This window comes from Patagioenas fasciata, chromosome 10, assembly GCF_037038585.1.
Source record: "Patagioenas fasciata isolate bPatFas1 chromosome 10, bPatFas1.hap1, whole genome shotgun sequence".
Lineage (NCBI taxonomy): Eukaryota > Metazoa > Chordata > Aves > Columbiformes > Columbidae > Patagioenas > Patagioenas fasciata.
Window position 1 is genome coordinate 8037545 of NC_092529.1, and position 27439 is coordinate 8064983.

The following is a 27439-nucleotide window of genomic DNA, read 5'->3' on the forward strand; positions in this document are numbered from 1 at the left end:
GTGAAGTGAGCTCTAAGCCATGTCCAGACACATGCCAGCTCAATGTGCTTATGGTTTTTTTTTTTTAAAAAGCTATTTTTCTATGTTCTGATCAGTTAGTTATCTAACAGGCCTCAATACCTCACTGGGTTAGTTTTTCCTCAACAGGCTAAAATGACTAAAACTACTATTCTGGGGATCTCTGGGCAAATCTCCACCAGCCATGGAGACCCTGCCTCAGTGTCTGGCTTCTCCAAGTCCTCAAAGCCCTCACCAACAGCATCTACTCGGGGCTGACAGTATTTGTTATTCTCTAACCAGCTCCTGTTTCCTCTCTGCAAGGATGTACCAAAGAGCACACCCCAATTCCAGGCAGCAATTTCAGATGTACACGCAACTTCATTATTGCTTCTGTGCCTGCAGCTTTCTTCCTCTCTGCTCGTATTGCTGGCAATGCTTCATTTTTAATTTTTTGAGTAGAACAACTGCTATTTTACAATGTCTTAATTACTGTTCCTTTTTTTAGCATTCTCCGTTTTCAAATAATAGGGTCAGTTGAGCACACAGCATGGTCCTGCTGTCAGTCTGAGAGCCAGATTAAATGGATTTTGGCTCATGTCTCCCCTCCAGAATGGTGAGAAGCTGGCTGTTCAGGCTTGGTCTCTGTTGCACAGCCCAACACCTCCACCCGTGTCTCTGGGAAGTTCAGCATCCACCTGCGGCTGCTGGTGCAGGCAGAGAGGCCAGGGAAAGACCACAGAAAGGGGCAGATGTGTCCTGGGGTGCCTTCTCCTTCAGCATACCTGTGCAGCCCAGGATAAGCTGGAAATATTGGTGCCACTGCCCTGTACATCACTCCACAGGCTGTGCTGGAGGGAGGACTCCTAAGACAGAGCTGCTCTCCAGAGCTGGCAAGATTGGGTAACTCGTGCTTGAAATAAGAGGCTATTTCTTCACTAAAAAAAAAAAAAAAAAAAAAAAAAAAAGGCATTTTGACTGGAATTTCTGGCTGTCACTCTATTTGTGCTTCGTGGGAAGCAGAGGAAAAGCTTCAATATTTGTAAGGTATTAAAAAGTTTCACATCAATCATGTGAAATCCATCTAAATAAATGTTATTAAACTCAAAGCTCATGGCACTTAGCCTGAGGTCAGTACTACGGGATCAATGCAAATAAACCTTTCCTGCCTTTAGAAGTCAGTCATGTCTACCCAAAGAGAAGAATGTTCAAGACAGAGTCACCAAGTGATTTATAGCTGGTGGCATCACTTCATTTAAATAAAACATTAATTTAACAATGCAACACTGATTTCCTTTAAGCTGACTTGCTTTTCTATAAGAATTATTAACCAGAGAAAACATATTCTTTCCCCTTCAACCACACCACCTCAATCCACTTTGGATTCAATCTATTTTGTATTTGTACTTGGTTGCTATTGAAAAATAGAAATGAAAATATCTCTCTTAAAAAGACAAAAATAACATCAATTAAATACAAGCTATCAGAAAATGATAGGTCCTTTCCCTGGGCTGCTATCAAAATCACCCAAAAACCAGCTTAGATTTCAGAGAAGAAAACCATTAACTTTCATTGTCTATGGGAGAAAACCTGCTGAGAGTGTTTCTCATAGGACATTCCCTTCTATCCACTATGGACCAGGTGTCACCCTAGCATCGAAGACAAAGGCAAGGCAACAGAGATTATTAAGAATAACTAGAAAACTACAAGAAGCTGCACGTAGGAACTTCACTGGGTTTAGGAGAACATGGTACAACACACTAGGAAAAACAAAACAAAACACATTTCCTTCACATTAATGAGTGTGGATGAAAAGTATCTTTGTGGAATCGTTGATAGTACAAGTACTAATTGTATCTGGGTGCAGGAGAAGGCACATGGGGAGTATTTTTAGTAATGTGGACTTTCGTCAAACTGGAAGTGCACTGAAAAGCCAAGTACCACCTATTAGGCAAAGGAAAGGAATGGCTATGACTCATGTCCCCACTTGCCAGAAGGATGACAGACTCCTATGAAGTGTACCTAGAAGCATTTGACACCAGCAGGCATTACCGTTTTTCATCTTGTGGTTAATACATCATTTGGCTTATGGGACAGTGTGATTGAGGGATGTTTCCTTTCTTCTGGATTGAAGAAGCGTCGCCGAGAAGCATAGTTTCCTATATACTAATACAAAGTAGCCAAATTTTAATTACAAAAAACACACACAGCGACTTATAAACATCATTTTCTCAATGGTGATATTAATGTGGGAATTTAAAATTAGTTTTGAATGCTCCTTACATCATTTTTTCAGTAGTTGCACCTTTTTACTGTGTCTTATGAATCCAATTTGAAACATGATTTGACCAGAATGCTCTTCTGTCACACACATTTTGAAAGAGGATCATACAAAGAACAAGTGATACCTGCCATAGCTCAGCTCCCTCTGAATTACAGAGAAAAGAGATGAGTGCGCACTGCAGAACATACTTAGAACTGCCATATCTGAAAGATCTCTAAGTACTAAGTAAAAGGCTCTTTTCAGAATGGTGCTGCAGAGGTGGACGAGTCACGACACACAATCCCCACACAGGCGGTGTAGATGGCCAGGTTACCCTTGAAGAAGTTCAAGTGCAGAGAAGTGCTAAGGGAAGAAAATGCTTGTACCGACACCTGTAACACAGAGCCCAGATTTTACCCAATCTTTGACCCTGCGCATAATGTGAGTGCCTTCAAGAGCTGCCACAAGCCTCAGCAGAGAGGCAGCGAAGGCAGCACCGGGAGAATTTTCTTTCTGAAGGAGCCTTTTTGTGGAGGATTTGTCACTTGAACTTCCTCAGACTTCTACCATATTCAAATGCATTTTCCAGCCCAGTTCCAACATGACTGACAATCTCTGTCTTGTGTTAAGCAATCTGGAGATGCAGCATTACCCCAGAAAACAGAATGTTAATTTTTTTATGCCTCCTTTGAATGAGCAGAAGCAGTAAACTTTATTCCAGGCAAGCCCGAGGTTTTTAAAAGCACTAAGAAAACTAATAAGCAACCTGCAAGCGCAACACATTCCTGCAATCCAAATGCAAACGGCACTGGTTTGGAGAATGGAGCAGTTGAGAGGGTGCAGAGCATAACAAACACAGAGTGCTCAGCAGGTGCCCATGGCCACCATGACTCTCACCTTCAACACCTACTGTGGATATGGACAATTATTCAGAGATGTCTGGATGAAAATGAAGGGACTGTGCAATTCCTGTATGCAAACAAACAAATCTCATTCTCTCTTGCCACTCTCCACAGGATCTGACTTTTTAAACTGCATCTTTGCTACAGCAGGTCTTAGCAATTTTCCCCGTGCCTTGTCATTCTTTTATATCTACTTGTGAAACTCTAGCAGTGGCACATGCTGCACCTGGTGTTACAGCCCACGAATCAAAACACATTATCCTAAATAAAAAAGGAAATCACTGTTTAAAAAGGACACACATGCAGTCAAATTCGAAACTTATTTGCTATATTCCAGCTTCATCCCCCTCGCAATAATTGTATTTCATGTACTGCAAAAAGCTGAGGAAATTGAGCTCCTTATCTATAAAAACTACTGTACTTCTTTTCTCAAAGATTTGTCTCCAACAACAACCAAACGTCACATGAGTGAAAGTCTGAATGATATTGCACTCATGTGATTCTGTTTCTATGCAGGCTAAAGCTCTCTTTTCTGTTTTGCATGACTCCACAAGCTTTTTGGAGATTTAAGAACTAATCCTATTTCACCAAAACATTTTTGTTTGCCTCAGATCCAGTTCCCCCCTCTCTTTTCTTGGCAGTGAAAGTTTGGATTCTTTTCTGTTAGCCGGCAGAGGAATATGGGGGAATACATTTACATTTTTTAAAGACTTTTCAAGAGTAAGTAAAGGACGTTGGTTATAGCTCTTATGAGAATTTTAGGTCTTTAAATCTGTCTCGTGGGTGTTCTGTTTTGGGGATGACTTACTTCCAAACATGTGGCACATTAGAGGGGTATTTCAAATGCTTATAAAACTAGAAGTGTATAAAACCAGAAGCATTTACTAAAGCTAACACAACTGACATTTCAGTAGACACCACCCACCACACAGTTGTGTCAGTAATTTTTTCTGACAGCTACCATTTTCACTGCTGGACTATGAGGTTTGGGAAAATTACACAATCCTTGCTACAGGGAGCTCATGGCAATGCTGTTGCCCCATTCTTTTCATTTCTTATTACCTTCCAACACAGGTAATACACGGGTATTTTACCAAAACACTTTGTGGATCATCTGATAGAGCTGGTGTTCATTCCTCCTCTCTGTTAGGCTTAGAGGTGTTTGGAAAACATTTACTACAGAAAATTCTAATTCAGTCTTCCAGGGAAGTCATTTATCCCTTGCTGTTCTTCTTGTGAGAGTTCAAATTTGAAAATTAAAAGAAAAAAAAAATCCTCTTTCTTTTGGTTATCGGTAAAACATACCTGTAGGGCCTGAATGTACCAGCAAAATTCTCGGTTTATTTTTCCTGTGCATCACTAGGAGACAAAGTGAACTGGATAGATGGATAAAACAACCATGACAGACGATATTGATCATCTGCAACAGTTAGTGGACTTGAAGCAGTGTTGAAAATTCCTAGCAAAACTTTATATAATTCAAAGTATTTCCCCTTTCTTTCATATTTGGAGACCTTGAGCAGATCCAAAGATGAATCACTTCAGAGTTCCAGCTCCATTACAAGACTGTGGCAATCAGTGATGCCATTTCAGTGATTTACACAGACGATTCTTCTCCAGAAGAAATTGAGAGAGGAAAAGTGCTGCAATGAGCTCATTGCTCAGCAGAAGATTTTAACGGAAGGACAGAAAAGCCAAGCCTGAGCCAGGAATATGCCCAACTGAATACGCCAATAAGAAATTTGTGGGCAGGTATTTTCTCTGGATTATTTGACAAGTAATCTTTGGCCTATGAAAAGCCTGCCTAACAGCTACGTTAGGCAGGGCTGCGAGAGAGCTAGGAGATCAAAGCAGAGAGGCTTTGCATTTAAAACCAGGACTGATGATTAACAGACACACAGAAGTGTTGAGAGCCAACGCCAGGAAACGCCACTGAGCAGCACAGAGAGTGCTTTACCTGAGGTGTGACTGACAGCTTCACCGCACACCGTTCTCATCCTCTACGCTGCTGTCTCCCTGCCTGAAATACCATCTCAGTGACTCCTCATTAAGTATTTCTTCCAAAGTTAAAACACTTTTAATGCAAGTCTGCAATAGCAGGATTTGTAACAACTATAGCAAAACAAACAAAAAAAGCTTTTAGACTACTAATCAGATAAAAGCACATATGTTGCTTCTACTACACATATAATAGAATAGCACATATAGCTCCCGTAATAATCAGATGACAGGAAATGCCCTGGATGAAGAAATAGCTACATTTATTTTAGATGAAAGCCACTGGCATAGAGCATAGTTCTACTCTATTCTGAATTATGTATGTGTGCATTTCTTGATGATCCTAAAAATAATACATGCTTTAGATGTTCGATCCATTTTGAGAATTAGAATATGAACAAATGAATATAGACATCTTAGATCTCCTACTTTTAGTACTTTGGGAGGCTGTTGTCCATATCATTTATCATGCCATTATTCTGAAAGTAAATGGCCTGAGTTTTCTTGAGAAGCCAGTCAAAATGCAGTCAATTGAAAACCTCAGTAAAGAGCACGTCATTCCCCCAGATGATATTCAGTTAGCAGAGGAACATTTTGCAGAAGTCAATGGGATCAGTAATAATACAGCCAACAAGCTGCACAAAAAATTAAGTGTGTCTTGGGGATAGCTGGGGTGTGCGGGAGTAGGAGAAAGAGGTCATGACTAAAACTAATTATTTCTTGAAACCATATTTGACCAAGAGACTAGGCTGGAAAAAATGTGAGAGCAAAAGTTTCAGAATACAAATCATCTCATTTTGAAATCAAAGTCAAGTCTTTCTTTTTGGATGAAGTTTCATGTTAAAATATTTTATAATGTTACATTTTTATTTCAAAATTCACCTAATTTTAAGAAAATCTGGAAAACATTTAGTATGAATTGAGCTGGCAAATATTTGAGGCTGAAAAGCAAAGCCTTATAGATTATTTTGCCAACAATTCTACAGTTGCTGTTTCAGTTCAATTCGGGTTTTCTATCTTGCAAAATATTTGCTCCAGCCACTAAGAATATGAAAGCAAACCAAATTTACCAACTTCAGCTCAGCAATAATTCGCAGTGATTTTAGTCCAGTGTGGAATGCAGTGTGCTCCTGATAGCCAGGTAAAACCACCAGTTATGATTCTTGGGGTACAGGAGCCCATCTGATTAACGAAGAACACCGCCAGAAGCTGGTCCCTGCACCAGCAGGCATGGCTAAGAGGTATCTTTCAGGATTCTGGTGTGTTCACCTTCTCTAAGCCAAAACCTGAGCAGGGACAAATCAGGCAAAGGACTTTAATTTTGAAGTGCTGCTGTTCCTAAATGCTGGTAGTACCAAAAAGGCAAAATAGTGAGACTTCACGGTTTCCTCCGGGAAAAGCTGGGCAATCGGTTCCCTGTCTTTGATGCCCTCAACAGGTAACTGTCCCTGAGCTCTTCCCTAGGCATACAGAAAAAGCCAAAGAAAGAGTTAAGAGACAGTAAAATAATCAAAACTGCAGTAAGCTTGCTTTGTATAATGACTTTTGAGGTCTTCTCTTCCAGTCTCCTCCCTACCTCAACAATTAGCATCTGTATTTTGACTCCTTTGTGCATAGTTTGGAACGCTGAAAATAATTAATATTTCAACAAGGATAAAAGGTTATGCAGCTTGAAGTCTATTACTTACTCGAGAAGAGGTGTACCCCAGAGGGCAGTTGTTACACAAACACGTCTCCAACCCAGAAGTGGAAGGACCACTTCCAAGGATGAGAAAGCAGCTCAGTCATTATTCATTTTTACTACAGTGGTACCCAGGCACTGCATAAATATGATTTCTGTCTCAGTAGTCCCTTGCTGAGCCAACCAACAGGATGCCAATTAGCGATCACTTTCTAATCTTATTTTTAGTTCTCTAAACATCTATTTACTGGTAAACTGACCGAGGTCTCTTTAGTCAACAACATCCCGCTGAAGCTGAATCAGCAGCCTGATTGTAAACAGATAAACACAAACAAAATAATGATGCCTTGTTAGTAAGCTGTTGGTTTGTTTTTCTCTCCTTCCTGGGGAGTTGATGGAAAAGACAGAAAAATATTAAATTCTAAGGTGAATGATAACTTTTCTGATAAAATATTTTATCAAATACATTAAAGACTCATTTCCTGTAACCAGTTGTAAAGATGCATTGTCCAATTATGCTTAAGAAAAATATTAAGATAAATAACTAAAACTACTTATAAAAGTAACCCCTTAGAAACTGGGAAACAGGCCTGCTATAAACATCTTCTATGAATTAGTGTAAAATTCAGCCTTTGTACCATTTTATACCAGCTTAATTTGTATTAATTGTTAAAGGCAGTCAGTTTAAGCATACTGAAAACAAAAGAAAGCCATTAGGGAAAAATAAGTTTTTAAAAATTGTAAATGTTATTTTATGCAGCCAAGGCAGTCTGCTGATTTCAGTTCGTAAGAGCTGGATGATATTTATTCTTGCTGTTAATACCATTGTAAAACATAAAACCCCAAAACAAAACCAGAAATCTACATACACGTGTCCACATGCAAAGAATAAATATGCACTGTATTTCAACAGCATCTAGGCCAGGCCAAATTTTTAATTATCATGCTGTATATGCAAATGTCAAAAATATTAGCAAGATGCAGGGAGGACAAACAAAACAATCTCATACAACACAAAATATTTAAATGTCAAGAAAGGGTAATGCATTTCTAATTTTCACAGTCACTTCCATTATATTTCTGTGTTCTATTCAGTAGTCAGATCTGAAATGACATTTTTCGGAGAAATACTTAGCCTACTGCCCCTAAAACGAGCAAAAAGAATAAGACATTCCTCTTGTGCCCCAGGACACAGAAAACAGAAAGACTCTTTGCTCTGGGTGGGAATTAAACGATACTGAGGACAGCATGTGTGTGTTTATGTGCCTGCACACATTCACAATTTACTCTGAGTCGTAATTAAGTGATGTTGTGTTTGTACACACACACACTTATCTTTGCCAAATCAAAGAGCGCAGAAAAACAGATCAAGCAGTACAGGAAAAAAAAAAAAAAAAAAAAAAAAAAGAAAGAAAAAAAAAAGCCAGCTAAGAAAGGGACAGAATGCATCAGGTTATAGGCTTTCCTAACTCTTTCATGTATGGAACGTTAGTAATTAATACATGATAACTCTTCAAAAAGCACAGCCCTGTCTTGGCAAATGCAATTCATCAGGCTATGGACTTGCTTGAATACATTCATAAAGGTTTCTCTTCTCTGCTCATGCAAGTCATTCTTCTCACTCACACCATTTAGTTTAAAACTTGGCATTTCAAAATGTTACCATGACACTGTGGAACATTTTGAATCATCGGCATGGGGTTAACAATGTGACTAGAGCAGTACTAAGCAAAACTAAGGTTACAATCTTTGCTAGAAGTCATTGACAGATATGTAACAATCTCTAAGGCTACACTAAGGTCAGACTGGTTGCACCTCTCAGCCAGGTACACTTACCCAGCAGAAAATTCATTTTATACTTCATGCACACACAACCAAATGACCCCATGGAGAACTCTTGTGTCAATGTTCAAAAGCATTTGTTTATACAGTAACGAAATGTCTCTATAATTACACTTTATAAATGGTTATAGCTCATCTTTCAAAACAGCTAAGTAAAGAGGAATTTAGCTTAAAGGTACTTCATGCACACTGAAAAGCAGAAATTGAAAGGAATGTTTGGTTTAAGAGCTGGTAAGGAAGGAGAAACAGGCTGTCCATTTGAGTGGACTCACAGATTAGATTACCATTAGAAATAAGATGTAGGGACAATTTTTATTTTTTATATTCAATAGCTTAGAAATGCATTCAGCCTAAATTGCTGTGTTTCTGCCCTGCTATTCTTGAATAACTGTTTTCTTCTCTGTTTCTATATAGGAACTACAAAAGGTCATATCACCAGTAGGGAAGGCAAAAGAATAACATCCTGATGTTTCCTAAAGGAAATCAAAATGTGTTTTTGACACACACTACTAATGTCTCTGCTTAGCAGTATTATTGCCCTTGGTAACAGTGCTTATTTTCAGGTCAACATTTTGCCTGTTGTCTATTTTATGCACTAATTATCTGTAGAAGATAATATTTATTCATATTAATTTCTCTCATGTAATAGCACAGCAGTGGATTTTTAATTAATGCTCCATATTCACTTTCTGTTGGTCAATTGATGACTACGTGAGAAAGTTCATAAACTATCAGAATGGCAAAACACTTCTACTGAAATAAACCACCAAATTATCAGAAACACAAGAGCAGATCAACAGTAGGGAAACATCCCCAGAGCAAGCATGCCCAGCTAATTCAAATCCAGTTACAAATTTGCCTTTATCTGCATTTGCCTACAGAACACTCTAGAAATAGAAGATCATACCTGAAGTAAGCCTAGATGTGCAGACAGGAAAGTGGGTGCAATACACACTCTTTCACACCTGAGACTCCGACTTCATATTCCCTGCATGCTCTTTGGGATTTTCATTCATTTCTTTTGCTTTCACCCACTTCACACAGTCATTAGATCTGAAACTTTTCACACTGAAAACACACACAAGACACTGAACTCTGCTGTCTGTAGAGACAGATCTCATATTTATAGCACAAGATTACACAAAAGTCGGCCACATTGTGCTAAATAAGTAGTTCAGACGGCAGCCCCTCCACTCGAGGCTGCCCAAAGAATAGAGATTATAGAATATCCTAATCTGGTACTACTTAATTTTATAACCTTGCTATTCCTTAAAAGGTCTTTTGCATATGTCGAATATTTTTTAAAATTAGCCTACCAGCAAAGGTGAATCTTCTTAAGTGTAAGTCTACAATCAGAATTATTGTTTGGAGGATTTATTCTAACTCCAGTTTCTACTTGCCATAACTACACTGGAATTCAGTATAACATAGCTGACGAGAATGCCTTATTCATGCTGCTTTGATATTAACTTTGATCTTGTCCAATAGAACCTGCATTTAATTCCTGGAGGAAAGAGCTTTAAGAAAAAAAAATACAGAAAAATGCTGGATACTACTACTCAATTTCTGTAATCTGTTCTAGTAAAATGGCACCACAGAACATATCAAGGCTTAAACTTAACGTGTACTTCCTTCATTTTCAGCCACCTTTCTCAAGTTCATTGTGTGTTTGCTGGCAGCTGGATACTCCACTTCATATGCGCTTCCTGCCCCAGTGAGTTTAAATGCTATTTTACACTCTCAATTGAACACTAAAAGGGCAACGTTACACACTAGGAATTTCATGCATCTGTATTAATGCTGACTACTGTAGCAGAAAACTGCCTTCCAAAGCAGCCCCAGAATTATCTTGTAAACTTTATTACCAAGAAATTGAAAAAATCCTAATCAGGTCACTCCTTTCAGAAATAAAGAAGTAGGCGAATGAAAAATGGGGAGGTTGTTTCTTTTTAAAGTAACATTCAGGGCTTCTGGGTTTTGGTTTGTTTGTTTTTTTCTGTGCAATTATGAAGGCTTTTCTTTTTTTAAAAAAGAAAGTCAAAAAAAGGAAACAAGAGGTCATTTTGCAGTATTGTCTGACTCCAGGAACCACAACGTGTAAGCAAACAATCCAATATCATGGAGATGGTACAGAGAAAAACTTGTGCCAGAATCAGAAATTGAATTAATCTAATAAACTACCTGTATCACAGTCAAATACTCACCTGTGAAAAGCACAGCCCTCCTTTGGTGCCCCACTTGCTACTCAATTCTAGCACCATCCTCACTGAAACTGGTGTCTTCTAAAAATCAAATCTTCAGCCCGCAGCCTTCCTTACTATTTATGGCTGGGAAGGGTTTCACAAATATTTACAGATAGGAAGCACTTCACAAAAGTTCCTTGGAATTAATTCCTAGTTCTACATGCATGAAAAGTTGTTTGTCCCTCAGAAAGCTGAGATATTACTATGTATATTAATAAGTATCTCCTGAAGTATATTTTAAATGTGTGTTATACTTAAGCCTTTACCTTATAATGATCTCAAACAGCTATTCATATAAATAAGAAATAATGTTTTGTTATTTCTATGAATACAGCAAAGATTACCACAGCTGGCTTAAACTGCAAAGAACTTCAATTCCTACAAAGTCTCGTGGTGCTAAAAAGCACCTTGGATAACAGACTGAAAAAAGAGAGGTGAAAAAACCCAACACTTTAAAATATTCTGAGTTTCTTAGAACAAAGACACTTTGACCACTGTTACCATACCTTTGCAATTCTACAATCCTGCTGTGTAAGAATGAGAAAAGTGAATACAAAAAGATGCCATCAATCCCATCCAGTTTAAGCATGCCATCGTCATAGCCACACATAATCACTGATCCATCAACACAGCTGAAGGAAACCTGCCTTCCACCTTCAGGAAGAACATGGAATGAGAATATCAATTTCTCCGAGCTGATAGATACATTTTTTCCACCCCTATTACAATCTTACTCTCATATTCCTACACATGTGTTCTACATGTGCTTCCACGTTCACTTCTCGGTATCTCAAACAGAAGGGAAGGATCCTGGAAAATCCACAGTACTGGGTCAAAGGGAGGAGGGAACTTCCAACCGAGCTTCCAGGTCATCACTGCTTCTGCACGTTAATAACTCAGCTACTGATCTGCTGCACAATGCAATTTGATTTCAATTTCCCAAGGAGGTGGAGGAAGCAAGAGAGGAGAATGTACCCAGCTGATGAAGCCCCGCTTAGGTTAAAATCTGTTGCAAGCTCTCTGCAGAGAAATGCATGGAAGGGACTGCAGAGGAAATAAAGACTGTTCATGTTTCCCTGTTACCTTTTTCTTTCTGAAATATTTTTCGTAACTAAATAGTCATGACCATTTTGTTTAACTTTACTCACAATATCCCTTAACCCATACCTTAATCCTATCTCAGAAAAACAGATTTTTTTCTAATAGGAATAGAAGGTGGTTCAGTTTCTTAGATTTTTTTCTTAATCAAAAATTATAGGATTTTGGTAATTAAAATCAGTAGTGATACTTGACATATAGCTTAAAAATATTTTTCCTTCTCCTGGAGGAGATTTAAGTGCCTCTGGCACCATTACTGGACTAAATAAAGAATTTATTTGCCATGCAACCTTAACAAAACAGCTCCTGAACATTTCATTTTAAATGCTGAACTTATTTTCAGTGTTTTGAAGAGGAAGCTTGATGAAGACTTATTTTCACTGACTGATTTTCACAAATTGATCCTGTTTCTAATAGATATTTTAATCCCTGCTACAGAAACTGCCATTCACACAGTATGAAGTTCAAAACAGGGAAAGCTCATTTTCTATAACTTAAAGGGCCAAATGCAGCAAACAACATAAGGGAACATTATGACATTAACCATGATTTGTAACAGTTGACCTTTGAATCAGATCAAAATGGCACTTCTTCAAAGCTAAATCTGCTCTAATCAAATATAATGTAAAGCAACAAGGGATGTGCATTCAAATATTTACAGAGGGGTGTTTTTAATTATACAATTGAAATATTTTGAATTTATTACAATGGGGAGATTTACTTGAGCTTATTATAACTTTACAGACTTCATTTGGTTCAAATTATGAAACTCCTTTATAAATTCCTATGTAAAGATTTAAATTTCTTTAATCAGCTCAAACATATACATTTGAATTAACCATTCTTGCAGCGAGCTCTTCCTGATAGAGACTTAATGCACACACACAAAATAGGTATACAGATTTGCTCAACAGAAAAACAGCCAAGTAAATGAAGCAAAGGCACTGGGACTGATCCACAATGAGCACTGGGTCTGACTTGGGCTCTACAGACTTCTTTTGAAAGAGTCTCAGTACTTCAAAGACTATTTTTGAAAGCGGTCTGCGAGATCCACTTGCCACATACATGCCCATCAAGTGACCATGGTAATTCTGTTCCATCAAAACATCAGACCGTTTTTTGGTCAAAACTTCACTTTATAGAAGGTCCAAGTACTCACTGCTCTACCTACTTCACCAACATTTCCATTGTAAAGAAAAACCAAAGAAAAGTATCCTAGCTGTGAAGGTGACTCTCACAACTAATATACTGAAATGCATTTGCAGAGTCCTGGGTCTGATTAATTTTGAGGGATGTGAGGTGTGAAAGCTGCTGTCAGTAGGAGCAGGGACTTGGAGCAGGTTCCTCTAAAGCCAAGTCTGCACTTCAGAATCCCTGGCCAGGGAGTGACATATTGAAGTTCCCACCCCAATGGAAATGTCAGTTTATAACCTCCAGACTCCTACAAATAGAAAAATTGTCTGCTTTGCTGTATATGTCCATGTTATAAAAAAAGCAGGATGCATTGCATTGTCATTCTTCTAGCCTGATCAGGACACACTTTTTAAGTATCACCTTTTGATCCATCCAGCCAGGCATCACAACCATGGGTAACATTATGTGGAACCTTTTCAGAAACAAGATGACTAAAATAGCTGTCAATAGTTAGGATCCCTGTAGAATAGTTTCAAAAGTGAATAAGACTTTGAAAAACTGAAATTGTTAACCAGATTTCATTTTAAGAAAACAGGTGCTAAATATTTTCTGAGAATATAAGCTTAAGAGATCTTACGTAGGTAACTCAAAAATTGAGAACCAAAAAGGTCTTGACACATATTTGAAAACTCCTGGATGGAGAGGCCCATGCTTTGAATTCCTGAGTACAGACTGCTCCACTGATGTCATGAGGAAAATCCTCATTGTATCAGTTCTACTAAGAAATTAGAAATTTACTTTAGTAGATAAAACAGGTTCCTACTGTTACAAAAGCAGCAGTTACCATTAAGTCTGACCAATTCATAAGCAACAAAAGAACGCAACTTTTGGACTATCAGAACACTATTACTGTCTAATACTTTAATGTCCAATAGTTCTCCATGTTAATCGGTCAGTGCACAATGTCAGAAATTTTCTAGAAAATATTATGCCCTGAAGGCTTCCTGCATACCCTTTTCCGGGGAAGAAAGCCACCCTCCCTAGGTCTGTCTGCCTGGATACAGCCCCTAATTCAGCGAAGCACTTATGCCTGATATTTAATGCTTTATTTCAGCAGAATCCAAATGCGCATGTAAGTGCTTTGTTGAACAAGGAGGGATTTAGGCATATGCTTAAGTACGTCACTGAACTGGGACCATGCTACTATTTATAGAAAGCTTTTTGTTCCGGTTTTATTGTTCAACACTTACAGTCATCCTATGGTTTTTCCTTCTGTATACCGTCCCCTCACACAGCAAACCTTTCAGGGCTACAGTTTTCTTCTAGAAGTCATAAGTTTCAAATCAGAATGGATATCATAAGCTCCTGCAATCTCACATTTCTTTCGCCATATTTACTCAGAAATATGAAAAAAAAAAAAAGGGGGGGGGGCAGGCTGAAGGCAAAAGTCATCTATAATAACAGGTTGAAAAAGCCTCCCCCCCGGCACTGCAGAAAGCATTCGCATAGGAAGTAAACACTAACATATGCACCCGTAAGTGTTTATTTCAACTTCTCCAAGTGTCCTTCAGTGTGCAACACTGCGTTCCGCAGACAGAGAAATCTGGGCACAGTCATGTCTGAAGAAGAATTTTATTCAACCTGAAAAAACATCAGTGTTGCACAGGCACTGCTGCTGCAGAGCAGACTGCTGACAGGCACCAAGCGGGGTGTGAGAAGACAAAAATACTTTCAAATGACTTCCAGTTCAACACCAGTACCTGTGTTTTCATTTAGAAAAATATCTCTCTCCATTGCAGAGGGATCTGGACCTATCAGCTCATTTTTCAGTGTTAATGAACATATTTTCGCAAATCTCTGTTTTTCATTAACCAATTTATTTTCACAAATATGACAACAAAAATTCCACATCTTCCTAAAAATCTCTAAATATTATATCTGGTTTATTGACACTATCAGTGATCCACTGTTGTTCTCTTACACATTTTGTGGCCTCCACAAATATATACATGGGGCTTCTATTTTTTATATTTATACACAGACTATTCAAAGACAGTGCTGTGCTCCTGGGATGCTTGAAAATCTGGCTGGATAAAACTTGTAGGTTTAATTGACATTCGTCTATTAAAGCAGTTGTAAAAGGCATGCATCCATGCAAAGCAATATCAAATATAAGACTGTTTGGGAATTCAAATGGCTTAAAGGGAAAGGATTCATCTAGGTATATTTTGAGAATGGAAAGAGAGAGCTGAAATGAAAGAGGCAGACGGTAGAAGAGAAAGAATGAGAAGGCAGGATGGGAACAGTCTGCTCCTCAGCGGTGTGGAACAGCGGAGCCGCAGTGTCGGACGTGCCTGCACGCTGACAGAGGCTGGAGGGCAGGAGAACAGGATCTTATGCATCCTTGTAAATACTTGTACATAAACAGCATCAAAGACTCCATCATCCTTTTCTCCTCTAACTTGTGACTTTCAACTCTGGCTATCTAGATGCATTGGCAAGGGCAAAATTATCCCCCAAAAAGCACATTATTTCATCAGAGCCCCCTAACAACATGACCCAAAGCCACTAAAATCAATGAGAGAAAGTCTTCATCATTTTCAGGAGGTACTGAATCAGACTCCAATGAGCTTCAATTGAATTATTAATGGTAACTTGTAAGCCATTATCATGGGAAGGTCTCTATTAGTCACCAATTTAGAATGCAATTTTCAAAAACATCCAACTTATAGATGCACGAATCCCATTGACAAGCCAACAGGATTTAAAATTCCATTTGGCTTCCATTCCTCCCCTTCTTAAAGATCCTGCCCTTAATACATTAAATATTTCCACTTGCATTTTCTATAACTTATTTGGCAGTCAGGCCATAAATTTTACTTGGAAATGGTTTCTTGACAAGAATGCAACACTTGATGCTAAGGTTACAAATGTTATATTCCCTCCCTAGAGCAGGATGAAATTTTAACTGAAAATGCATTCTGTTCTAGGCAGGTTCTTCTGCTTGAAATGCACTGGTTCTCAGAACAGTGCCTGCAAGAACAACAAAACAACTGATGTTTTCACACAGAGAAGAGACTTAGTTTTTTGTATATGCATAGAACCTATACCCCTTCACTTCTATTTAAGTAAGCTGCTTTAGTATGTTGCAGATATAAAAAGTGCTTTGCAGTGACAACAGCATTTTCTATCCAAAATTCTCAGTAGCTTTACAAGTAGTGATGAATTAACCCTTGAAACGTGCAGGTTAGGTGCGTGCTGTAGCAGTTTAATTATTAAAGGCAAGCAACTTATACAAGAGCAGAAAATGCCCCCTAAAAAAGCAAGTAAAACCACACAGAATCCTAGTTCCCCATCCCACGCCCTAGCCATCATATACGTGCATTTTTTTAACCTTTTCATGCTGCTCCCTTGAGAAGTAAGCCATGGTATATTACCAAAGTGGAGCTGTGCTAACAAGATCCAAGTATGAACATGGAAGATGTTACCAATGCTGCAGCTGTATTTTGTTCTGATTAATAGGAAGGCATTGGCTGAGATTTTAAAGGCAGCAATACATTCCAAATAAGCATCATCACAAGGCAAGAGAATTCACTCACATATTGAAAGGAAGACGGGAAAGAAGCACAAAAAGTGGAATACAGGGCAGCAACTTCAGCAAACTCAGCCAAATGATTTGTAACAACTCTTGAAGAGATGATCAAGGAGTTCAGGAAAACTGACAGATATCAACAAAGCCTGTATAGAATAGTGCAACAGATTATCTGGGTGCAGAGGGAATACAGGAAGCATTATAAGAGACCATTACTGCTACATCCAGAGTCTTTAAAGGCTTTGACTATGACAAGAGACTGTACAAAAGGTGAAACAAGAGCACTCAAAAAAGAACAAGTAGAAAAGAATGGCAAACACATCTCAGGTATGATTCAGATGAGCCAACACACAAAAGAATCAACAACTGAAGAGGGACATAAAAAGGCAATGGGAAAAGGATCTATAATTACAGCAGAAGGAGGAGACAAACACAAGCAGAGGTTCTAGGATTTAATGGGAAAGGAGAGAAAATAACAGAAGGTTACGAGAAAGCTGAAGTATTCATATTCTGTTAGTGTCTCCATCTAAAGGATAATGAAAAGAAAAAAAAAAAAAAAACAATCTTCTAAAGTGGTTTTTACCAAGAAGACAGGACTATAGGCCTGAAGAAAAACGAATAGGCTAAAAAATATTGAAAGAAGCCATACATAGGCAGTTTGATAGAGAATGATGAAGTTCACTGCTGAGTAGTGAAGGAATTACCTAAAGCCATCCCCAAACATTAGCTGTTACATTTAATAATGCACGAAGGAAGGGTAAAGTTCCCAAAGGACTATGGAGAGGTAAAAATAGTATGCAACTTCAAAAGGAGAAGCGAGTCTGACTGAAGAAACTGCAAACCAATCCAGCACTCTTTTGTACAGAGGAAGATGCTGAAACAAGTTAAATCATCACATAGGCACCTGAAGGATTAAGTGCCTGAAAAAATCCAATCCTCAAATCAATGAAATTTCCTTATTAATAAGGTAATTGGTTTACTAAAGAAGAAAAATTCAATAACAGGCAATTATACTGGCTACAGTAAGGCTTCAGTAACTGTCCAGCATGATATTGTCACGGGACAGTGAGGACTGATAAGAAATCACAGCTTAGCAGGCAACTGATACAACATTGCAGCTTAGTGGGTACATAGTTTCTTGAAAAACAAACAGCCACACAAATTAAAAGAGACCATTCAAATTCATTGTTAGTGGAACGCAATGTCACGCAGCACGCTGCAAGAATACATCTCACAGCTGGCTGTACACATTAACAAATTTCAGTAAAGTGATTGTGAAGTAAGCAGGTAGGGTTCACATCACCTTCAGTCCACAAGTGGGCAAGATCAAAATTTAAAATAAAACGCAATATATTGAAGAACTTTTTGAGAAGTAACCTGTAAGCAGAGCAAGTGCAAATCTAGAAATCAAGCAAAAATACACAACAGACATAAGCTGAGTTCTGCCGGAAAGGATCTGGAAGCCATTGTAGACTATAAGTTAAAATAGCAAAATGGTATTTTTTTTAAGGCGTATGTCATGCCAGATTGTATAACAGGAGTGCCGCACTTAAAGTAACCTTCCCATTTTTCTCTACTGTCCAGAAACTTGCAATACCTGAGAAAAAATAAAAGGAAGGAAAAAAAATCATAAGAGAATTCACAGTAAATGTGACTCTGTCCTGTCATCTTTAGCTAGGGAGAAGTGTATGTCGGCAGTGCCAAGAAAAAATATGATGGGAACATTGTTGGGTCCCACAAAAACAACATAAGACTTTATATTCTGGAGGAAACAAACCTATTAACACCCACCCCCACAGACCATAATGGCATTTTCTTGTTCCTATTGCTCTCAAATTCCTCAGTACTTGACAGAGAATCAGAAGGGCTACGGTGTATAACACATTAATTTTTCAGAGTATTTAACCTTTTAAGAAGAATCATTCTGTCTCCTCCAGAATCATTCTTGTGTCATTTGCATGCTTGACCATTAATGGGCTCAATTTTTGTCAGGTCTTTTTGACACTTGGTATTTATTGTAATTAAGAAAAACCCAGTAACATTGAACAGATGTTTTCCAGATACAATTTTTACATTTTATCTTCATGTAGTTACTTTCAACTATTTATAGGCCACAAGCCATGTGAGACTTCTATTTTTAGTCCACAAAAACTGATTTAAAGCTAGCAAAATACTTCAGACATTAGAAAAATGCTGGTGAACATGTGGATTTTGTAGAATAAAGCAACGCATTGAAACTGCATTTGAATTTAAGACTAAAAGTTCAATGCAGCAAATCAGTTGTATATGCACCTAATACTGCCACCAAGTAGTTTTTCTTGTGTAAATTTATTATCAAAACTGCCATTTTGCTTTTCTTGTGACTGTAGGTCAGGACCTAAAAATTCATAGATCAATTTCCTCAGATGTCAAATATTTTTTAATATAACTGAATTTACCTTAAGCTTCAGCAATTCCTATCAACAGAATTGCTAGGAAATCTGATGATAGCAAAGAACTTTTTTCTGCTCCTTATTATCATAAATCTCTGCATGTAATACTGCTGCTTAAAAACATTTTGAGACACTTTCTAGGAACCCATCAACCTATTGTGAGTTTCCAGTTTTGGTTGCGGAGAACATTCCCTAAAAACAAAATTCGTATTAATTCAATCCTCTTAAACATTATTACCCTGTTTAAATAATATTACAAAAAGGTTTAAAATACCAAGAAAATACCTACATCACAAAAACTGAAATGCTGGATAGTCTAGATGTGAGGCTATTTTGTATGTCCTGCTAAACACAATCACACTGTCCATGACGGAAGATTTCCCATTAACGGGAATAACTTCCACTGATGAAGAACTGCTCTTCAATAAGCAGGACAGAATACATATGATCAGCAAATACATTGAAGGTGGCACTGTGACTTTTGCACATAAAGCTACCCAGAGCTTTGGAAAGTAGCTCCTGCTCATAATGAGCTATCAAAAGGAACATGCTGGGTGTTGTCTTCACTGCTAACCACCAAGGAAAAGCTCCTGTTCTTCAGAAAACTCCTGAATCCTAAAGCATTTTAAGAAGAGATGCGTGTAATATGGAGGGAACTCTGCAGCCTGCAATATTTTTAAGCAATCTTCATCCGTGTTGGATGATTTGATATTAGATATACTTTTCACAAAGTTAAATACGAGTTATTTTAGGCATGTGAATAAATAAATTATGCTAAAGGTAATTCCCTAAACACTATGGAATTAATCTTAGAAACAAAAATACTGAATAGGGACAGCTTGAGTTTTCTGGGCTTCATACTGCAAAAGGTTTTGCAAAACTTTAAATACACATCCAAGGTCAAATTGCTGCAAAGCTTGGTGGGGGTGAGAGGGAAATGTGACTCAGTCTTTCAGCTCCAAGTCATTCAACAATTAAAATCAATCCTTCCTTGATTAATTTGCAAACCTATGTGGTGGTTTCCACATATACATACAATGCAACATAACAATCAGACTGCTGCATGCGGGCAGGACAAAGTAACTCCTTTGCCAGAAGCACCAACAAAATAAAACAGTTTTGGTTCTGAAAAACTCAGCGCTATCACTTTTTTAATGTGTTCCACTGTATAATGAATAAATTCACTGTGCAAAGATTTTGTGTTCTGACAAACGTACCACCTAATACACAACATCACTGCTGCTGCTCTTTCACAGACGTTCTGAAATTGCACCACAACGTTGCCTTCCCAAGTGCTTGGCACTGCAAATACAGCAGCTTCTGGAAGCTGAGCAGTTCTTGGGATGAATGGCCTTGAAAGAGGAGGGATGGGAAGACTCAAATCTGGCAGCAAAGTGAGGAGAGAAATACCTGAGAGCAGATAAATGAGTTTCCACAAGAGAATTCCTATGGAGGCTATGAGGGCACTGACCTAGGCATTCAGACTGAAGAAACTCGGGCTCTTCAGAAACTATGTCTTTTTCTGCACACTTAAAGGTATACAATGAATCCTCCAAAATACACTTCCTATTGTACATGTTAAGTGTGTAGCAACTTCTGCCTTAAAGAAACATTTAAAGCCTTTTTGGTTTACATTCCAGCGTGTGGAGGGTGCCCCTGCAGAACACCAGCTATTTTATTTATATGTTACAAAATATTCAATAATATTAAAAATATGTGAAAACAAGGCGTTTTACATTATGACCTTTAGATACAAGTCCATGCTGATGCATATGGGGTGACTCAGGAAAATGTCAGTTAATTCCACTTGGGATATGCTATATTAGCTCAAATAAATGTGAAAGACTTGCTCACACCTATTTCACCACTAAATAACTCCATTTATGGAAGATAAAACTTTTTTCAGAGTAGCCTTTGGCAAAAAATAGGCCTTTCTGATTCAGCTGGTAATTTTGTAGCATGAATATATTGAAACCAACTCGGCCACTATGACACACATTAGTGTCACGTCTCTTGTCCTATTACATGTAAATATTATTTGTCCATGCTCGCTTTTCCTTTCTCAAAGATTTGATATGTTTTTCTTTTCATGTAATTAAAATTATTTAATCCTTCTGCATTTGCCACTTTAATTCTTAAAATAAATAGTCTGCATTTACACTGCTCTTTATGTAGTTAGGTTTTACGTATTTTTTCTCTCAAAGGACAATTTAAGTTCCACTTTGAACTCTGGCAACTGCAAACACTGACTGCATGGTATACATTATATGCAAAGCTTTGTTTTTAAACCAAATTCTTAAGTATATCTGACACACACATTCCAATGGCATGCTTCATCAGAAGTTTGAACTTTGTTGAAATGTTTATTTTAAAATATTTCAGCAGTGATACAATTTTTTTAAAATGTAAACTTCCATCCCATTCCCAATTATCTCTTCCACTATCATCTCCCATCAGACTGTCACTTACCCAGTCACTTCACTCTTCTATATTATTATTTTTCCCCAACTGCATTCATCATCTTGCACCTATCCTGAAGTTACACTGCAAAATTTAGAGTATATCAGAATTTTCTTTTTAACCTCACTTGCTATACTTCAAACTGACTATTGTAAGTTTTGGGTAAATTATCAGAGTATGCAGGTGTTGTTGATATAGATAAACTCTAAGCTATCACCTAGAGGATTATCTATATTCACAGAGCCATGGAATGGTTTGGGTTGGAAGGGACCTTAAAGATCATGTGGTTCCAACCCCACCTTTCACTAAACCAGGTCACTCAAAGCCCCACCCAACCTGCCCTCGAACACTTCAGGGATGGGACATCCACAGCTTCTCTGGGCAGCCTGTTCAGTGCCTCCCCACCCTCATGGGGAAGAATTTCTTCCTTTTATCTAATCTAAATCTACCCTCTTTCAGTTTAAAATCATTGTCCCCTGTCCTGTCACTACATGCCCTTGTAAAAAGTTCCTCTCCAGCTTCCTTGTACGTCCCCTTTAGGTACTGCTGTAGGGTGTCTGGAGCATCCTCTTCCCCAGGCTGAACAACCCCAATTCTCTCAGCCTTTTGTCACAGTAGAAGTGCTCCAGCCCCCTGCTCATCTTCATGGCCTCCTCTGGACTTGCTCCAACAGGTCCATGTCCTTCTTATGCTGGGGGCCTCAGAGCTGAAGGCAGCAGCACAGGTGGGGTCTCATGAAAGCAGAGGGGGAGAATCCCCTCCCTCAATTTGCTGGTCACACGTCAGACAAAGAGCCCTACTTTCTAGTCACATCACTAAAGTTACTGTGGTAAGTCAACTGCAGTGCTTTATTCTTAGCTGACAAAGGATAAGGACCCAGACAAAAGCACCAGGTTTGACTCAGCTGTCTACAAAGAGGTAGCTAATGCTGTCTGAGGTGCCCCATTGTGTCTGATAGGTGACATGAGACACAGTGGAGACTCCCAGCCCTCTGAAGCTGTGTGAATGGCCAGGAGGGGTACCCTGAAGCATCTCAAATGACACCAAATGCCTATTTGAGGAAAACCAAACCAAACCCACTGGCTACTATAATGATCCATTCGTTCTCCCCGTTGCATTCCTCCAAGATCAATTCTATTGAGGTGACAGGATTACGGGACACCATATAAGTATTATATCCCTGTGTAACTTGCCAAAAACAATAAAAAATTACTTTGCACAATCAGGAAATAGGCAAATGAATGGTTAAAAATATGGTTTAGATAGAGAGACATGCCAAAAAAATGGATCAATATCACGTTCAATAGCCTAGATAATCAAGAAGTTGTGGTCCTGGATTTATAGTGTGTGAGCAAAGAACAACACTGCTAATGACGTCAAATACAAATTAACAGTAACATAATACTCTGCATTCATTCCATTAAATGTTGAAGTGAAAATATTAATATTGACCTGAAACTGAACATTTAATACATAGTCTTTTGCTTTAGGAAGAACTTACAACAATGCTCACTTTGAAAATGGAGCTCAGCGTTAGCTCACGAAGTCATTAAAAAGAATACTGAACTAGTTTATTAGCAAGATACACAGACAGAGACAGGCAACCACTTCTTCACATAAAAGTCATGAAGATGCTGAAATCTATTTGAGTCACGACATGAAAATCAGTCACATGTAGATGTGTGGACTGGATCAGAAACAAAGTCCTACTGGCAAACACAACTGTATGCACACAGTCCCACTCCATTTCAAAGAACTGCTTACGTAACTGAGGGCTTGCAGCATGTACCAGCTACCTACCAGTATTCTTTAGAAGATTTCTTTTTACTGTTTGGGACTTGAGTTACAGCAGTATCAACTTTCACACTGTCCATAAACTTACATTTTAGTTTATTTCAGCAGCAGTGAAGTCCTACTCTACACCATTGCTTCCAGCTTGCCTATCTTCCCAGCACCTTATCTTGGTATCCATGCTTCTCAAATATCACTTTACTACAAAATACGCTTTAAATAAAAAGAAAATAAAGAAAGTATTAGCACAGGATTAGGTTGTGTTGGTGTAATGTGATAAAACAGCATAACAATAAGAAGGGAAAAAATACAAGCAAAAATGATCAGCAAGAGATTCACAGAAAGAAGTAAAAACTTGTCAGTTTAATTAAGTTAAACAGGGGTTTCTTCCACCTGCAATACAACGGGTCTTTCAAACATACATAATGAAGAGAGTGTTCCTTCTTTCACATTTCTAGTACAGTCTCTAGAAGTCAAAACTTTGGAATACGAATCCGTTACGTTCAGTGACGATAGGAAAGCACATCTTGACGACATCTGTGCGAGGTGGTGGCGACGGGGCCTCCAGCAGAGACCTCAGCCGGGATCCTGGGGCACCTCGGGGGGTTTACTGGGTGACCGGGGAAGGTTACCTCCCGCCGCAGCTTTCCTCGGGCTCTGCGCTGCTCTTAACACTTCACTGGAGTGAGGCTTTGAAAACTACTGCTTGTAAAACATATTTAACTCCCCCAGGGGAAAAGAAATACAAAAAAGCCGCAACGCCGCCGTAGCAGAGCTGAGCTGAAGGCGGCGGCGCTGGGCGAGCTCCCCGCCCGGGGACACGGCGGCCACGGCGCTCCCGGGAGGCTTCTCCTTCCACCGGCTCAGCGCCTCACACAGCCCGGCCGAGGGAGCAGGACTGGGGGGCACAAACCTCCTTCCAACGCTCTCAAATTTAGTATTTCTAAGAAGAGCGTCATCTTCTCAAACTTAGCGCCCAGAGCCCATCCCCGGGGCTGCTCGGGCTCCTCCCGGGCGCGGTGCTGCGGGGCGCGGCGGCGGCGCTCGCCCGGGACCGCTGTGCCTGGGGGGCCGCTGTGCCTGGGCGGGGGGGACCGCTGTGCCCGGCGGGGACCGCGGGCTGCACCGCCGCTGGCGGCTCCGGGCTGCCCGGGCGCCACGGCAGAGCGGGACGGCGCTGCCCGCCGCTCCTGCGCTCCTGTTCCTGTCACTGAAGAACCCGCCGGGCTTGAAACGGAGCGAGACCCCAGGGCTGCGTGAGGCGGTTTTCCGCGGCGGCAGCCACACAGCCCTCCCGTCCCGCTGAGCGAGCCCTGGGCAGCACCGTCTCCATTCACCGCCCGAAACATCCTCCAGCCGCATCCCGCTGCTCCCAGCTTCGCCCCGGCGGGCTCCCGCCGCCACCACCCCGGCAGCGCTCCCCGCCGCCCCCCGCGCCTCAAGGTCACCTCAGCGCGGGGCAGCCCCCGGGGGTCGCCGCTCCCCACAGCACCCCTCAGGACGGCGGAGCCGGGCTGTGCCGGGATCCCGCTCCTACCTGAGCCTGCGAGCGGAGCCGAGCGGAGCCGCCGGGAGCGCGGAGGCGGCCGCTTGTCCCCTCAGCGGCGGCGCCCGCGGAGTCGGGCCGCGCACGGCGCCTCCTCCCTCCTGCGCCGGGCCGCTGCGCTGCGGTGGGGGGCGGCGGCGCTTCGTCAGACTTAGCGGGGCCGCGGCGAGCGGGGAAGCCCTGGGGGGGCGGGCAGCGCCTCTCCCCTCCCAGCCAAGGTGCCGGCCCCAGCGGAGCCTCGCCTCCCCCGGCAGGGCTGGGGCTCCCCTCAGCGGGGAGAGGCCGGCGCCGCGCCCAGCTCCGCCGGGGCTCCAGGGGGCGCGCAGCGGCGCGGGGGGAAGCGCGCCCCTCGCCTCCCGCCCAGGGCCCCCTCAGAGCCCAGAGCCGCGCTGAGGAGCGCAGGGCCGCGGCTGGGGCGTCCTGAGGGAGCGTGGGGCATCCCCCTGCACCCCCACGAGTGTTACACTGTTCAGGTTATGGCGCTAGGATCTGCCCCTCGCACCGCTCGCAAGATGTCGGGGCAGCGGCGGGAACCGCGCGGAGCCGCCGCGCAGGTGAGGGCGGGTCGGACCCGCCGCGGGCACAGCGGGTGCCGGGGTGGCCGTCAGTCAGTCAGCAAAGGTTTGGGACCTGCTGGTTCGGTGTTCTCGGTACTCACAGTTTTCAGTCAGAATTCTCCAAAAATCTCAAGGAGAAGGCGTGATCCTGATCCTGAGGGATGATGGAGAGTCCCACCCCGGGACACGGGACCTGTGGAAAAACGTGTATTTTCACTTTATGAAGGAAGCACAATGTACAGATGACATACATCACATGGACTGAGGAACTGACACTCCAGCATCAGAAAATTAGTCAAACCCCCCCCAATTTAGATTTGAAGATACTACTTTTCCTTACAACATTGCCAAAAAACAGACGGCATGTTTGAAACATTGCCACAGTAGCTGATGTTGGGTATTTAACCAAACCTTCCTGGTTTTACGCATAGGCTTAAATTAGATTTCATAACAGTTCTATTGTGCCATATAACCTTTTCACCATGAGAGTCAAAACCTGTTACTGAATGTCTCCAAACATGAACTGAGATAGGGCAAACTTTGAAGAGTGGCAAAAAATATTTGCTAAGTGGGAGGGATTTTTGTTTGTTGTAAAGGATTCATACACATCACACTACACCTGTAGACTGCTACAGCAAACAACACCGGTGTTTTACTTGGAAAACTGGAAACCTTCCACCACTTTTGATCGGTGAATAGCAGTGCTGGCCAGCCCTGGTTGTTTGAGAGATGATACACTGTTAATTATATTCTGATTACTATCTTGGCTTCTTCCTTAACACCATTTAAATTCCAGTCTTAACCTTATCTCAGCAAGGACTTAACAAAAAGTAGGTCAGTCAACGTAACAAAAGTACAAATCCCTCCACATCTTTTAAAACTCTTTCTAACTTATTTAGAACCAGGAGGAGCTGTGACCATATTTTTGTAATGCTTTCAGACAAGCTCATTAGCAAAATACAGGCACCTAGTTCTCGACAAGTTCAGATACTAGCTTTGGAAAACATCAGAAACCTGTAACTATCCTGCAGATATCTAGATTGGTTTTCTTATTTAATCTTAAACCACATGGTTACTGTCAAATGAGAATCAACATTTCTGGTGCTTTCCCCTGCTGCATCTCCCTGGGTCATGGTGAAGATCAAACAAACTGAGAAAAAACTAATCAAGAATAGCAACCTCTCTGTTTTGACAATGCTTAGAAAGATGGCAGAGAAAGCCTGAATGAAATGTTTACAAAAATAATCATGCAAACATTAGGTAAATGTGGTGCTATTTTCAGCTCATGCTTATTAATCATTTAAAGCAGATGATTGGAGTAGCATTTGAAAAGCATTAGATGTGCATTCTTACTAGCTGCATGCAAACACATTTGGCTGATATTCTGCACTGCATAAAAACATTATGTCCTACAGACTTTTCACAAAAATACCCAATTCTACACAAAACCACACCTGTTAAGCACTAAGGGTCGCAGTGCAGAGCTCAGGATTTAAATATTGCACAGAAGGATGGTCTCAGAGCATGTGATTCATCACATCTTAACATCCACAGCTGGTCAGCTACTGCAGCTAGGACTAATAACACCAGAGCAGTACAAACAAATTATATTTTCCTTGTCTCCTCTCCATTTTAAGATATTTAGCCCCTACGACTGATTTTTTAAAATCATGGTGAAATAGCAGAAGTACATGGCTCTTTATCACTTGTGATAAACAATGAATGACAAGGCAGCTTTCTTCATTTTAGTATCTTCTGCCTATGACATTTTTTCCATGCAAACTGTCATACAGAATTTCTCGAGTTTCTGACAGCTTTAGAAGCTATCCTTGTATTTTTACAGAGAGTACATGATAGAGGTCTCAACATCTCTTTTTTTCCTTTGGAGATCTCTTACTGCAGT

At 40.4% G+C, this 27439-nt stretch overlaps 1 protein-coding gene across 16 annotated transcripts in view; it reads right to left on the bottom strand.

Annotated features, from left to right (window-relative positions):
* The window catches only part of ATP2B2 (ATPase plasma membrane Ca2+ transporting 2), a 393712-nt gene extending 368060 nt beyond the window's left edge, over positions 1-25652 (bottom strand). For 4 of the 16 annotated variants that reach the window (XM_071813033.1, XM_065845971.2, XM_071813025.1 and 1 more), the window contains exon 1: positions 24971-25279. The gene's annotated coding sequence lies outside the window, so the exon portion shown is untranslated. Of the gene's footprint in view, positions 1-23524; positions 23647-24970; positions 25284-25637 lie in introns of those variants that run through there. The other 12 variants (XM_071813035.1, XM_065845973.2, XM_065845975.2 and 9 more) reach the window with 8 other exon arrangements.
* Positions 25653-27439: the final 1787 nt, after the last annotated feature.